The 15,717-nt window shown below is 41.0% G+C and overlaps 2 protein-coding genes across 3 annotated transcripts in view; one reads left to right on the top strand and one right to left on the bottom strand.

The window, feature by feature from the left end:
• LOC100441720 (small ribosomal subunit protein eS8-like) overlaps window positions 1-6,203 on the bottom strand; it is a 43,597-nt gene extending 37,394 nt beyond the window's left edge. Inside the window, exons 1-2 of one of the 2 annotated variants that reach the window (XR_008509534.2) lie at window positions 5,855-6,188; window positions 4,012-4,124 (exon numbers count right to left, since the gene is read on the bottom strand). The gene's annotated coding sequence lies outside the window, so the exon portion shown is untranslated. Of the gene's footprint in view, window positions 1-4,011; window positions 4,125-5,854 lie in introns of both variants that reach the window. The other variant, XM_054519689.2, reaches the window with a different exon arrangement.
• The window catches only part of LOC134759398 (splicing factor, arginine/serine-rich 19-like), a 101,913-nt gene that overhangs the window by 49,590 nt on the left and 36,606 nt on the right, over window positions 1-15,717 (top strand). The gene's annotated exons all lie outside the window — the stretch shown is intronic.

The raw sequence follows: 15,717 nt of genomic DNA, 5'->3' as shown, positions 1-15,717 counted from the left end.
GGCATAATCTTGGCTCACCACAACCTCCGCTTCCCCAGTTCAAGTGATTCTTATGCCTCAGCCTCCTGAGTAGCTGGGATTACAGGCACATGCCATCACATCTGGCTAATTTTTTATTTTATTTTTTAGTAGAGATGGGGGTCTCACTATGTTGGCCAGGCTGGTCTCAAACTCCTGACCTCAAGTGATCCACCCACCTTGGCCTCCCAAAGTTCTGGGATTACAGGTGTGAGCCACCACACCCGGCTGATTTTTAGTTCTTATGAAGGTGCTTTTTTGTGTAAATAGTTGTTAAATTTGGTGTTCCTGTGGGGGATGACAATCAGTAAACGCTTCTATTCTGCAACCTTGGTCTGCCTCCTCCCCTGCTTGCATTTTTTCTGATGAGAAATTTGTATGTATGTAGTTTTTTTCTAACTACTTTTAAGATTTTTCCCTTGGCTGGGTGCATTGCCTCACGCCTGTAATCCCAGCAATTTGGGAGGCCAAGGTGGGTGGATCACCTGAGGTCAGGAGTTCGAGACTAGCCTGACCAACATGGTGAAACCCTGTCTCTACTAAAAATACAAAAATTAGCTGGGTGTGGTGGCGCATGCCTGTAATCCCAGCTACTCCGGAGGCTGAGGCAGCAGAATTGATTGAACCCCGAGAAGTGGAGGTTGCAGTGAGCGGACATCGCACCATTGCACTCTAGCCTGGGCAACAAGAGCAAAACTCCGTCTCAAAAAAAAAAAAAAAAAAAGATTTTTCTCTTTATCACCAGTTTTGAGCACATTGACTATGATATGTGTTGGTGTCATTTTCTTCATGTTGGGATTCATGAAGCTTCTTGTATCTGTGACTTTGTAGTTTTATCAAATTTATAAATTTTATAAAATTTACCCAAATTTTAGCCATTATTTCTTCAAATATTTTTATGTCCCCATCTCTCCTACCTTTTGGGAACTCCAGTTGCATGTATATTAGGCTGCTTACAACTCATGGATGCTCTTCTCTGTGTTTCATCTTGGATAGTTTCTGTTGATGTCTTCAAATTCACTCATCTTTTCTTCTGCAGTATCTACTTTGCTGTTAATCCCAGCAATGTATTTTTATCTCAGATTTTATAGTTTTAATCTCTAGAAGTTTGATAAGAGTCTTCAAAAAATATCTTTCATGTATTTACTTAACTTTTGAACATATATAATATAGTTGCAATGATTATTTTTTATGTCATTGACTGTGAACTCTAACAGATGGATCAGTTCTGGGTCAGTTTATCTTGACTGATCTTTCTCCTCACCAAGGGTCAGTTTTCCTGTTTCTTTCTATCTATCTTTGATTGCATGCCAGCCATTGTCAATTTCAGCATATTGAGTGCTGGACATTTTTATATTCCTACTAACATTTTTGAGCTTTATTTTGGGATGTAGTTGAGTTTATTGGAAACAGCCCTCTATTACATACCTGCCCTTCGTTCATAAACTTATATAGTCACTCTCTGCTTCTCCGTATTGGACCACTGGGTGCACTTTCCAAGATGGTAGCTTTTCTTGGTTATTCAGAATCCCTTACAGGTAAGAACTCAGGTTTTAACAGGAAGATCTTTCCTTTTCTTCACTGAGCTTTCTCCTCCTAAAACACTACAACTACTGACCAATAGAAGAGAAGCTCCTTTGTAGGTCATTTATTCTTTCAGAATTTCTCTTTTGTTTCTAGGCATCAGCCTTCCTCCATTCCAGGTAGACTGCTTTGTTTCTTTCTCTTTCTTTTCCCCCACTTCTTCCCTTCCCCTCACCCCACCGCCCCCCCCTTTTTTTTTTTAGAGACAGGGTCTGATTCTGTCACCCAGGCTGGAGTGCAGTGGCGTGATCATTGTTCACTACCGCCTTGAACTCCTGGGCCCAGGCAATCCTGTTGCCTCAGCCTCCCAAGTAGCTGGGACCACAGATGGTGCCACAATGCCTGGCTAATTTAAAACAAATTCTGTAGAGATAGAATCTCACTATGTTGTTCAGGCTTTTCCTGTCTCCAGCTCCCAACGTGCTAGGATTACAAGCATGAGCCACGATGCCCAGCCCTCTTCTTTCTTTTAAAACTTTAATTATGGAAAATTTTAAGCCTGCAAAGAAAGATAGACTGATACAATGAATTCCCATGTATCCATCCACAAACATCAACTTGTGAAACTTCAGTTTTCTAATGCTTCTGATTTGGGAACACTGGGAACTTGTTTTCAAGTTACATTAGAAATCATGCAGTAGGGAATGCACAACTTTTTTTTATCTTGTCAGTTGTGTGGAAGGGACGCTTTCCCTTTGAGGTGGTTTATTATCTAGGTGAGGATGCATACAATATGAAAACTATCAGTCTCCAGTGATTTCCAGGGGTTACCACAGACATCTCAAGTATTCTCTTACTTTGTATTTTTTGTTTGAGACAGGGTCTGGCTCTGTTGCCCAGGCTGAAATGCAATGGTGTGATCACAGCTTACTGCAGCCTCCAACTCTTCTGCTCAAATGATCCTCCCACCTCAGCCTCCCCAGAAGCTAGGACTACAGGGGCATGCCACCATGCCCGGCTAATTTTTGTGTTTTTTGTGGAGCTAGGGTCTTGCTATGTTGCCCAGGCTGTTCTCAAACTCCTGGGTTCAAGCAGTCCTCCTGCCTCCGCCTCCCAAAGTGCTGGGATTACAGGCATGAGCCACTTCGTGTTTTATGCGTAGTCCTTAAGTGCAGCCTGTAGCTTTCACTGTGTTTTGTTTATACTCTCTAGATGATTTGGGCTATATTTCATCTTTCATCTAGGTTTGTATTCCTTGAATGTAATCACTAAGTTTTTTTTTTCTGTATACACACATACACTTATATGCCTATATATACATGAATATATACGTATACATACCTACAATGCTCTTTCTATATCAACTATGCCAAGTGAATAAAAGCAAACTAGCATCATGTAGTAAGAGGCACCTGATAGAATCCTGGCATCACACCTCACTAGTTGGTGCAGCTTTTTAAAGGTTGCTAAAACTCTATGAGATTCAGTATTGTCATCTGCAAATTGAATAACACTACCTTCAAGATGATTGTTAGGATTAGAAATAATGCAAGTAGAGTGCTTATCACAGTGCCTGATGCACAGTACTAATGCAATAAATGATAGCTACTATGATTATGACAGATGCAGCATTGCTGTGAAAAGGATAGCAAAGAGTATTATCCCCAGGTCGGCTGACTAAACAGGCTCCAGAGAGACTAAAACACTGACGAAAGTCACATAAAGAGCCAATGACAGATCTATAACCAAACTCATAAATGTCACTTCCTAGACTCAGAGTCTCCTGTAAACATACCAAAATCTAATTTCTGCTTATATCTTTATGGGTGAATTCTATTTTCTAACAGAAATAAGACATTCTCAGCAGCTCATTTCAAGGGGATTTACTAAATTTATGATTCCAGGCATATAGTTCCAGGCTTTGTGCCTGAAACCATGTCCTTACATTTACAATCATACTTGAGGTGAGCCTATCAGACCAGTACAACAAAAACACCAGCTGTGATATTTTTACTGAGTTTATTTGTAGACAGGTTGGTTCTCAGAATCATAGACTATTAGTGGACAGTTTGTAAACAGATGGAGGGAAGTGCTTCAAGAATTCACATAGAGAAAGGAATGTTAGGAGCCCTTCCTCCTTCTGTCTTTCTGTTCCTCTCTCTCACACACACACATATTCCTTTTGATCTTTTACCCTCTAGGTTCTGGAGAGGTGTACACACTTCTGTATTTTCTCCCCAAAGTGGAGAAATGGTTTTTCTCAACTGTTTCCCCCCATATTTTACTGACATAAAAATACGTCATAGTTTCAGCTATCGTCTGCAGCTATTTAAAGGATGTAAGTTCTGCCTAAAAGGTAAAGGCAACTTCAAGCAAAAGCAGTGAAAATTGTATACAAGAAGCTTCCCTTTCTGTTCTAAACAGTTAGGTGAGAAAAGCGCTATTTGAAGCGGTTCTGGAAGGATGTACCTGTAACCATGGCCTACTGATATGACATCTCTTCTCATTCTGGATCACAATGTTACATTCTTCTTTTAGCAGGGATCGCCATAAGCAAGTTAGATCAAATCATGATGAATTACCTAGGAAAGAGTAAAAAACAGAGGCCATTGGAAATCCGTTCCTTCTTTAAAAACCTTCTTTAAAAACCGTTTCCTTCTTTATTGTTTCTTTAAAAAGAAACAATAAAGCTTCTTTCTCTTAATCTTTTTGAAAACCCTATTCTTTCATTAAGCACAGGGCATATTTGTGTTTCTACACCATTCCTGGTGCTTTATACATAGCAGGCACTCAGTAAATAATTATTTTTGATGCTGAATATATAAGTTGATACTAGTTGAGAATCTAGTATGTGACCTAACCTTGTTAGGTATGATATGGGCTACTAAAGAGGTATAAGTCAAAAATCCTGGCTTTTATTAAGCTTGTACTCTAAATGAGGCCATAGCAATTTTGAGAAGAGTTTGGCTATTATTTCCTTGAGTGTTTTGGCTACCCCATTCTATTTCACTCCTTTTGGTACTCCAATTGTACTTATGTTAAATCTTTTGATAAGGGCCCACAGGTTCCTGAAGCTCTGTCAATTTTTTTCCCCATCTTTTTTCACTCTGATCTTCAAATTAGATAATTTATCTATCTGTTAATCAATCTTCAAGTTCACTGACACTTTCTTCTATATCTTTATTCTGCTGTTAAGCCCATTCAGTAATTTTTTTTGGGGGGGTTGGGGGAGATAGAGTCTTGCTTTGTCGTGCATGCTGGTGTGCAGTGGCACAATCATAGCTCATTATAGCCTCGAGCTCCTGGGCTCAAGCAATGCTACTGCCTCAGCCTCCTGAGTAGGACTGCAAGAACTACAGACATGTGCCACCATGCCCGGCTAATTTTTCAAAATTTGTTGTAGAGACTAGGTCTGTCTATGTCACCCAGACTAGTCTCAAACTCCTGGCTTCAAGCAATCCTCCTGCCCCGTCTTTCCAAAATGCTGGTATTATAGGCATGAGCCATCACGCCTGGCCCCATCTAGTAATTTTTAAGTTTTAGATGTGTGTTTTTCAGTTCTATAATTTCTATTTAGTTCTTTTTTATAGTTTCTATTTACCTGCTGACAATTCTTATTTTTTCATTTATTAATAAGTGTATTTCCCAAGTGCATTTTCCTTCAAGTCCTTGAGCTTAGTTGTAATAATTGTTTCATATAACCCTGTGTACTAATTCCAATGTATGAATCATTTCAGGGTTTATCTTCATTGATTTTATTCTTTTTCTTGATATGAGTAGTGTCTTCCTGTTTCTTTGAATATTGAATAATTTTGAACTGTATCCTGAACATTGTCAATACATTGCAGAGATTCTGAGTTCTGCTATGTTTCTCTTAAGAGTATTTTTCTTTTATTTTTTTAATGGTAGGCAGTTAACTTGGCTGAATTCAAATGCTAAACTTTATCTTCCCTGCTGTGAGTGGTAGCTCACACTTCTGCTCAGGTCTTTTATTCTTCAAGTCTGACTCACACACATGTGGTTCCAGCATCAGCTGGACAGTTGGTCAGAATTTATACACACAATTTGGGGCTCCCCCTTTCTGGCCCTCTCCCTTTCAATTTCCCCCACTTTGCTTTCCAGCATCTATATTTCCCTCAAATCCCATCCTTTGGTTCACACCAGTAAGACTGGGTTTTTTTTCTGACTTTTAGCTGCCCTGCATAGTGCCATTTGGGGGCTTTCCCTCAGGATAAAAGCCATAAAAAATGGGATGCTCCCTTAGTGCCTTTCCCCTCTTTCAAATGTCCACTCCCCTCCAGCATCTACCTACTTTTGGTTGCTCTTTTGTGACTTTAGAAAGATGTTTTTATTTTCTGTCCAGAGCTCACTGTTGTTATCTGTGATAGGAGCTGTTAATACATGGCCATGACTGGGAGCAGGTGTCTTAGTCCACTTGGGCTGCTGTAACAAAACACCATAGACTGGGTGGCTTGTAAACAACAAACATTGATTTTTCAGTTCTGGAGGCTGGGAAGTCCAAAGTCAATATGCCAGCAGCTTTGGTGTCTGGTGAGAGCCTGATTTCTTATAGATGGTGTCTTCTTGCTGGGTCCTCACATGTTGAAAGGGGGCAAGGCAGTTCTTGGCACTAATCCCATTGATGAGGACCCCACCCTCATGACCTAATCACCTAATCATCACAATAGGGATTAAGTTTTCAGCATATGTATTTCAGTGGGACACAAACATTCAGATCATAGCAATAGGTATGTAGGACCAAAAAAATAGGGACAAGTAAACAAGTTACTATCAAAGACTCAGACAAAAGCATTTAGAAGAGAAAGCAACTTTATTTGTAGTGAGTGTTGCAAGGGAATCCAGGCTTTAGAAAGACAGGCTCATCCAATAAAAAATGCAAGTATTTAAAGGAAAAAATTACCAAATCACTGAGTTTACTGTTTATGGTAGAAAAACAGTGTTTTTCTTGTGTGATATTAATATTTACAAAGGTTGAGTCATATCTTCAGGCATTAGCATTGCAAAAGTTAGGGATAGAGATGTTTTTGTTAGGGAGTCACTACAGGAATGGTTCAGGGTTTCATATTTTGGGGACTAGAATTATAGAGAGTAATCCTGGTTTTTGTGTTTTGTTTTGTCTCTGGGTGCAAAGTGGTTTTCTCCCTCTACTCCCCCATGGGATGTGGCCCAGGAGGGTATTAGTTTAGTCGTGTTTTCACAGTTTTTCTTTATGGTCAAGTTCTTTTCTCACATGCAGATTTGACCTCCTAAATGGTTTTGAGATTTTTCTGATTCCATATAACTCGTTTGAAATTTTGTTTTATTTACATCATGTATAAGAGATGTTAATACACCAATACATCCTTGTTACAGACTTCAAAAACCAGAGCCTTCTGGTTTGAGACTTAACTTGTAAATCCTCCATATCTGTAATGTACTTTTATGTGTCAGATTATTTTATGGCCTGTTAAAAGAGAAGCTTCAGCCGAATTAAATTTAAAGGAGTTTAACTGAGCAATGAATGATTTGTGAATCGGGCAGCTCCCAGAATCACAGCAGATTCAGAGAGACTCCAGGGATGCCTCATGGTCAGAACAAATTTAAGACCAAAAAAGAGGGAAATGACATACAGAAACTGGCAGTGAAGTACAGAAACAGCTGGATTGGCTATGGGTTGGCATTTGCCTTATTTGAACACAGTTTAAACACTTAGCAGTCTATGAGTGGTTGAAGTATGGCCACTGAGATTGGCCAAGACTCAGCTATTGTTACAGGTGCATACTCCTAAGTTAGGTTCTTAATCTTGTCTGCCTATTACAAGGTTACAGTTTGTCCACAAGTACTCAAATATAGAAATACGGAGTCCTTCTCAGGCCATATTTAGTTTGCTTTAACAGGCCCTTATTAGTGTATTTACTGAGCTGAGGAACAAAAACCATCCAGTTTGCTTCTATGAGGTTTTGTTTGTCTGAGACCCCTCCAAATTAGTCATTTTCCTAACTTGCTAGGCAATTCTTTACTATCTGTAAAGCTGATATTCCATAAACCATAGAATAAGTTCCAGGGCAGTTTTCTGAGAATGGTGTGCTGGAACCGGCTCATACTGGTTTGCAAGAACTGATTGTTAAATTTGTAGGAATTTTGTAAGCTGCTTGTTAAACATGGCCATTATGAGAAACTAAACTTTATGATATACAATTAAATAAATTATATTTAGAACAATGGCAATAAATACTCAAAACTTATCTCTTACTAATTATTGTATGGCAGTTTATTTTTATCTATGCTCTTAAGCTTATTTGCATCTATTAAATAAATTCATTTACTTTATTTTTTATTTATTTATTTTTTTTGAGACAGAGTCTCACTCTGTCACCCAGGCTGGAGTGCAGTGGCACAATCTCAGCTCACTGCAACCTCTGCCTCCCGGGTTCAAGCAATTCTCCTGCCTCAGCCTCCCAAGTAGCAGGGAACTACAGGTGCCCACCATCATGCCTGGCTAATTTTTGTATTTTTTAGTAGAGATGGGGTTTCACCATGTTGCCCAGGCTGGTCTCGAACTCCTGACCTCAAGTGACCCTCCCACCTCGGCCTCCCAGAGTGCTGGGATTACAGGCATGAGCCACTGCATCTGGCCCATTTATTTACTTTATTTTTATTTTTGTAGAGACAAGGTCTTGCTATATTGCCCAGAGACTGTTCTTGAACTCCTGGCCTCAAATGATCCTCTTATCTTGGCCTCTCAAAGTGCTGGGACTGTGGGCATGAGCTGCTGTGCCTGGCCTCTCTGCATCTATTGCATTTATTTATTTAATGGTTCTTCATCATTCAACTTGAATATTGCATCTTTATAGTGGAAATACTTTATAATGGTGTGCTATTTCATGTCTTCTCAACTCCACATTCAGTGATGTTATGTTAACATTGGCCATGACAGGAATATTTATACCACAGAAACTGGCAAATGCAACAACACAGTGTGTTTTTTTCCTTTGCAGAGCTGGTTGTTAAACACTTACCAATACGTTACTGTGTGTAGGCATTCCTCCCCAACCTGTAAAGCATAGTTCTTGTTCCTTAAAAGTGGCTTGTCATATCTAATTAAATGAGATTTGGGTCTTGGTTATTGTTGCAAATTTGATTTATTCAGTTTAATCTTACAGGAAAGAGGATGGATTTTTATTGAGCCTAAGTAAATAACCTACATGACGTAAAGGTAAAGGAACTGAATAAAAGCACTTTGAATAATATTTAACCGTTGTTGCCATGGTTTTGGGTAGTTTATAGATAAAATCTATTAATATATTCTACAGAATCATTATTTTTTGAAGTTTTTCCTTTCAATTTTCTAGTTTAACATATATACAAAGAATTTTAATAAGAAGATTTTATTTTGCTGATCTTGGGGTAGACAGTCTGCTTTCTTGAAGTCATCTCTTTCTGTGCTAGACATCCTGGAAGTCCTGAGTCCCCAGTATAGAGTCACAGGTGTCTGTGGTAATAACATCAGCTCCTACTCAAAAGCCTGTGCTCCAAGTCTACCTGTTACAGTTTTTATTGCATCTTTTTTTGACGTTTCTTCAAAAAGTTCCCATTTTATTTCTGAGTTTGTAACAGAGGCCTTTAGGCAAGTATGAGAGAAAAGCAGGCACCATCTGTTGATAGTAAGACTGAATGGCTTTGGCTATTTTATTATAATCACCAACAATATCAGAATGGAGGACAGTGAGCTATGGAATCCATTTATAAGGATTGAGTCAACGATTTCCCTGGAGAGTGAGGGCATTGACCCAGGGTCTTTAATCATCCCTTGAAATCTTGTTTTATTTGTCACCAGTTGACAAAGGTACTTTAAGCCTAGAAACAAAATTTTCCTTCTTTTTATTTTTGTTTTATAAAGAAATCCATTTGTTGGAAGTTATTTGGCTAGTCTTTGTATATAAACTTGATACAGTGGGTAAGTAGGGTAGGTGACTGATTTGTGTAATATATATGCAGAAATTTTAAATTTGCAGAACATAAAGGAAGTTTGCAAGTCATTTTTTGGCTTTTAAAGTTGTCTTTAGCAAACCAAAAGGTCAGGGAAACATACCTGGGGTGCTGAACATTTGTGTGTGTGTGTTAATAGGTGTGTTTATGATGTTTTGGGAGTGGGGTAGGGAGACCTGGTGTGCTTCTTTAAATGTAGTTTCAACCTACCCCGAGGGCTCAAGGAAGGGGTGTGATTGCTGTTAGCAAAAATTATGAAAAGTAAACACCTGGGAGTGGCAGAGAGGGGAGCAGGTGGTTTCCAGTACAGAACAAAGCACAAAGTTGAGACGTCCCAATGAGTTGCAAGGCTTATCAAAGTGACTTGTTTCAGTTACAGTAAAAAATATTGGAATTTGGGGATGATTTACTTTTACTATATCTTGTAGATAATTCAGGTCACTCTCATTCAGTGGTACTCCCAAAAGCACATGGGAGAAACAAACAAAGGCAGGAATCAAGCTGTTTGTGTAGGTTGGAGGTGAGGAGAATGGCAGGGGAGACAGTGTGATTCCTTTCTCCTCTCACGCACCTGGAGGAGACTCAATAATTTCCTCTCCAGTCTGCAAAGGACAGGCCAGAGTCCCGTCATTAACACCACTTTGTGCTTATCACTGCCACAGAACCAATCGGGTATGTAAATTTGCTGCAGTACTGCAGCATTTTAACAGACAATAAACTTGAAGGTATTGATCTGATGAGAAAGGACGATGTAAGATCAGATGTGGTTCTTCAAATTAACTGCAAAATCAGTAATAATGTCTTTCAGTCTTTTAGCCTTAAAAGCCACCAGGTTTGATTTTTAAATATGTCTTATCACAGATGTCAGGTCAAAAGCTGTGGTAATATAATTTCTGAATATTTTATCAGCAGTGTTGGTATTTCACATCCCTTATTGATAAAATTGACTAAAGGAACCTTGAAACATTAGATCTCGTATCATTTTCATACAGGATTTCAGAAATCACAGAGCCTCTCAATGTGCTATCTAGTCCAAGGGAGTAGAATTAACTAATTCTGCTCACATCTTTCTAAGCATGCTGGGTCCTCTTGATTTATCCCTGTGTCCTTCTAATGCTCTCAGGCCAGTAGGCCCAGAGAATGTATGTCAGGCAGAAACCAGTGCTACATTTTGGGTTCCCCCTCAGCCTATATCTTGGAAGCAGGGAGGGGAGGATGATAGAGGAGACCAGAAGTAGTAACTGATTTATCAAGCCTGCTGCCTGACAGTCCTGATTTTTGAATTCACATTCCTGCCAAACCTTTGCTTGTGGCTGAAGCCGTGTGATAACCAGCTTGATGGTACTAAATACTGGTTTCTGTAGTTTAACTTCTATAGTTCTTTCGGGGTTCCTTTTGCAGCCACTTTATCTTAAAGACCTCTTTGGGATTCTACCCTAATTAAAACTGAATTCTAGCTTCCACCGCTCCAATAACAGGTGGCCCAGGTCAAGGCCTGGTAAAGAGAGTATTTTTGAGCCCTGAGGTGCCCACCAGATTGATTCTGAACTGGACTCATGCCCAATGCCCTCTGGATCTTTGTCTCACAAAATCAGATTATTACACTAAACTCTCTCAGTTGTTTTTGGAGGGATGTTTTGAAAGTGGCTTGCTTTCTTCTGCCCTCTCTGCCTACCTCCACTTTCCCCTATTCAGGGGCTGCGCCTGAGGCCCCCAAGCTGCTCCTTACCTGAATCTGGAGTACAGGACAAACACACACACACGTACACATACACGCATGCACACATGCACACACACACACTCTGTACCAGTTCATGCCTTAGAGGCCTGTTAGACCTTCCCCATAGTGAGGGTAGTTCCCGTGGTAGGCAGGGGAGACCTTCCTGAGACCCCTACCTGAGATTCATCAATTTTTTGGCTGTTCAATGAGCCTCCTCATGTAAGGACTTGAGACTACCTCACACAATGAGCCCAGTCCTGATCCCAACCCCCTTCTCTCCCATGCCAAGGTATTGTCCTTCCTGTGGCAGGAGGAGAGGGTCCCAGGACATGCCTTATATATACCTTGAGTTTTGTCAATCCACTATGATTTTTTACTACGAGATCAATGGGAAGGCCTTGTATCCTTAACTACTTAAAAATTGGACTTGTTTCCTTCCTGGAAAAAAACAATGAATTCATTTGTTCATCAAATATTTATTGCCCTGCTAGGTGTCAGGCTAGGTGCTGGGGATACAAAGCTGAGCCAAAATAGTCTCTACCTTAATGGAGTGTTAGTGTAGCTGGGCATCAATATGAATGAATTAATCACTCTATAGATGCAGTCTTACAGCAGTGGTGTCACAAAGACACTGATGCAGCTGTGAGGGCTTAGAGGAGAGGCTTTTACTGCTCCAAGGGGTCCTCCTGGAGGAAGTGATGCTGAGCTGAGATCCCAGGAGGAATGGGCATTCACCAGGGGAAGGGTATTTGCTATTGGAGAGAAGTGGCTGGAGGAGGGGGTCAGGGGAGCAGCAGTCCATGTGCAAACTCTCTGGGCAAGAGGAGCGGGCTGAGTGTGGGCATCATGGCTCACTCCTGTAATCCCATCACTTTGGGAGACCGAGGCAAGAGGAACCCTTGAGGCCAAGAGTTTGAGATCAGCCTGTGAACACAGTGATACCCCATCTCTGCAAAACACAACAATGAAAAAGACATCTATGAGCTATCCGTGGGCAGAGAGAGCACAACTAAGCAGTAAGATATGCTCTTTTCATGTGGAGTGAAACATAACCTGGGAAGTGAAAAATTATTCAAGATCTCATGTAGTGGCAGAGACTCAGCCCCTTGTCCTCCCAGCTGCACGAGTCTGTTGTCTCAGCCTCTCTGCCAGCCCAGCAGTTACTGAACAACTACATACCGTTCTCAATACCCCAGAACTTCTGCTTCCTCAGGGCTGCTGCTTGCTGCCTCCTCTCTTGTGTCTCTTGGCTTCTACCAACCACTATCCACTTGAGAAGGAGGGTCTAATTGATCCATTCCTGCCTGAGGAGCCTGTGGGGAGAACTTCCATGTCTGAGCACTTTCTGTGCTGCTGGCTGTCCCGTGGGCAGATGTCAACTCCAGTCCATTCAGCTCTGGCCCACCTAACTAGTGTTGCTGATGACACCCCTCCTGCTACCACCATTGCTCCTGCTGCTGCTGGGGCCTCCATGTTAGCCTGATACTAGGAGAGCAAGAAACTGAAGCCATCATCCTGATTTTCTCTTCCAGATGGTATAGCAGTATGAGCACAGGACAAACAAGACTGGCCTTGAGATGAGGAGGCCAGATGGTCCCTGAATCAGGGTGGTTTCAGCATGCCCAGGAAGGTGCTGCTGCTTCACAGACAGGTAGTGACTTATACTTAAGAAATTGTTTACAGTGAACAGGATGGGTCCCTTCCCTCAAAGAGCACCCCATGCAGTTGTGGAAACAGATTCAGTGTGACAGGTGCAGTACTACAGGTGGCATAGGATATCGTGGTGGGAATACTGCAAATCCTTATTGAAAACAGGCATATTATAAATACCTTGTAATGAATGCAATACCATAGCTGATACTCATTTCTTTTAGACTTACCTATGTTTTCAGATATATAAAAACTCTAGGAATTCCCAAGGTAATTGAAAACATATGTCCACACAAAAACTTGTACAATAATATTCATAGCAGCATTATTCACAATAGCTGAAAGGGGGAAGCAACTCAAGTGTTCTTTGATGGATGAATGGATAAACAAAATGTGGTATATCCATACAATGGAATATTATGCAGCCATAAAACGGAATGAAGTACTATTATATGCTACAACATGGATTACTCTTGAAAACATGCAGTGAAAGAAGCCAGTCACGAAAAAACTACATTTTATGATTCCATTAATATGAAATGTTCAAACAGGCAAATCTACAGAGACAGAAAGTAGATGAGTGGTTGTCAGGGAGGGGGTATAGGGAGGAATTGGGAGTGACTGCTAATAGGTACAAGATTTCTTCCTGGGGTGATGAAAATGTTCTAGAATTAGCTAGTGGTGATGTTTGCACAACATAGTGAATATACTAAAAATCACTGAACCGTATACTTTAACAAATGATAGATTTTATGTTTACTTTAAAAAATGATAGATTTTATGTTATGTGAATGATATGTTGATTTTTAAAGCCTAGGAATTAATCAATTATACTGTGATGGAATATGATATTTTAAGTCAGAAATTTACTTGTGGCATCATCTTCACTGTTCATCTGTAGAATCAGGAGAAGTGATGTTTCCTAGGTTGACATGAAGATTAGATAAGATAATGCATATGACAGACTTAGCTGCAAGAAGACAGGTTGGGAACCCTTTGTTGCTATAGATGCATTTCTAAAGCAACTTTTTTTATATGTTGCTGTTTGTTGGAGCCCTCCAGGAGGATCTTGGCACTGGGAGAAATCCCTAAACTAGAGTCATGGCTGAAGAGTGCTGAACACTTCCCGCACTGCTGGCTGTACTGTGGTCAGATGCTCCTGACTATGACCGTGCAGTGAAGCCTGGATCTGGGCAAAACTGAGTAGTTGACACTTGCATCTCTTTCCTGCCTCTCTTTTCTGGCCTGGTAGTCTTTTGGGTTATAATTCAGCATCTCTTCCATCTGCATCTCTCAAGTGATTAGTATTTTCCAAAGTGAGCTCATCCCATTAATCATATTAGGGTATGAGCAGCCCTTTTAAACTGTATTTGTATCTTACAGGAAGACCAGAAAAGCTCAGAAGGAGGAAGAATCTTCAGGCACTGTGCAAAGGGAGGGCAGGGAGAGGGGGAAGTTATTCTGCAGCAGCAGTGCCTTCCTGGGCATCCTGAAACCACCCTGATTCAGGGCCCATCTGGCCTCCTCATCTCAAGGCCAGTCTTGCTTGGCCTGTGCTCACTGCTGCCACTGCAATGCCATCTGGAAGAGAAAATCAGGACAATGGCTTCAGTTTCTTGCTCTCTTAGGATTAGGCTAACATGGAGGCCCCAGCAGCCCCAGCAGAAGCAGCAGTGATGGTGGTGGCAGTAAGGGTGTCATTAGCAACACTAATGAATCACTGCTGGGCCCGGTTCTCTTCTCTGACTCAGCTTGAAACTTCTTTCAGTTAACAGGAAGCCAGTAACCAGTGAAGTCAAAAGCTTATATGCAACTCTCTGGATTGGAAACCACTGGGGTGTTTTTTAAGCTTCTATTTCTAAAATAAGAAGGGAAACCAATGGACAGAAGCTTCCCTGTCTTCTTTGATGCAGATAAACTGTTGGTAGAGGGTGATTGTGAGCTGGGGCCCTTGTTTCTTATGAAACTAAAAAATTGTACAGGAGTTTACAAAAACAGGAAGCTGGCAGTGAAAGCTATTGGAATTATGTAAATGAAACAGTCAGTTTGGAATGCAGGTGGGAATGTGCCTGTGGGAAAGACTGGAGAATGCATCAGAATGCGGGCAGCCAGGTTACCATGCACTGCTTCAGCACAGGGGAAGATGCGGGGGGCAAGGAACCTTCGCTGCCCTGGTGTCATCAGCCCAGTGCTGTAACAGTGCAGCAGAAAGGGCAGCAGGGAAAGGCGACAGGAAGAGGGATCAAGACACTTACATTGCTCCAGGAGAGATTCGCATTTTTTTGTGGATCTGAGGATGGGAGCTCTGGAGCCTCTTCCTGTCCACAGGCACTGCAAAGCTTTAGCACACCAGTAGCTCCCCAGGGGGCTGGGAACCCATGCCAGGACTGGCACCCCCTCCAGGAAGGGGTGCTGGGAGTGCCATGATTTAGATCAGTGATTCACAAACTTTTGGTAGTGAAGACACTCCATTTGTTTTGGGGTTGTATCCTACTCCCCGCCTTTTAATAATGTTAGTTAAAAATTTAAATTAAAATTGACTTTGTTTTAAAACTAAAAATTTTCTGTTGTTTGAAGCTTCTATGACAACTGGGTAGCCTTCTGAGGTATTGTAATACAGTATTAGGATTTGGACTCTCTGCTGTATACACTAAGCTCTTAAGGGTGAAGGGCAGGCCATTGGTTCTGATAAGAAGAGAGGTTGCCATAGGTATCTCTGCTTTCTTACTCTTCCCCACTCCAGGCCATGTGGACATCTGGAGATATTTGATAAAATGTCCTTTTACCAGCCCAGACTCATGACTAATCAATAGTTG

The sequence above is a fragment of the Pongo abelii genome, chromosome 1 (assembly GCF_028885655.2).
Source record: "Pongo abelii isolate AG06213 chromosome 1, NHGRI_mPonAbe1-v2.0_pri, whole genome shotgun sequence".
In the NCBI taxonomy this organism is placed as follows: domain Eukaryota; kingdom Metazoa; phylum Chordata; class Mammalia; order Primates; family Hominidae; genus Pongo; species Pongo abelii.
This window is presented reverse-complemented; position numbering and strand designations above follow the sequence as displayed.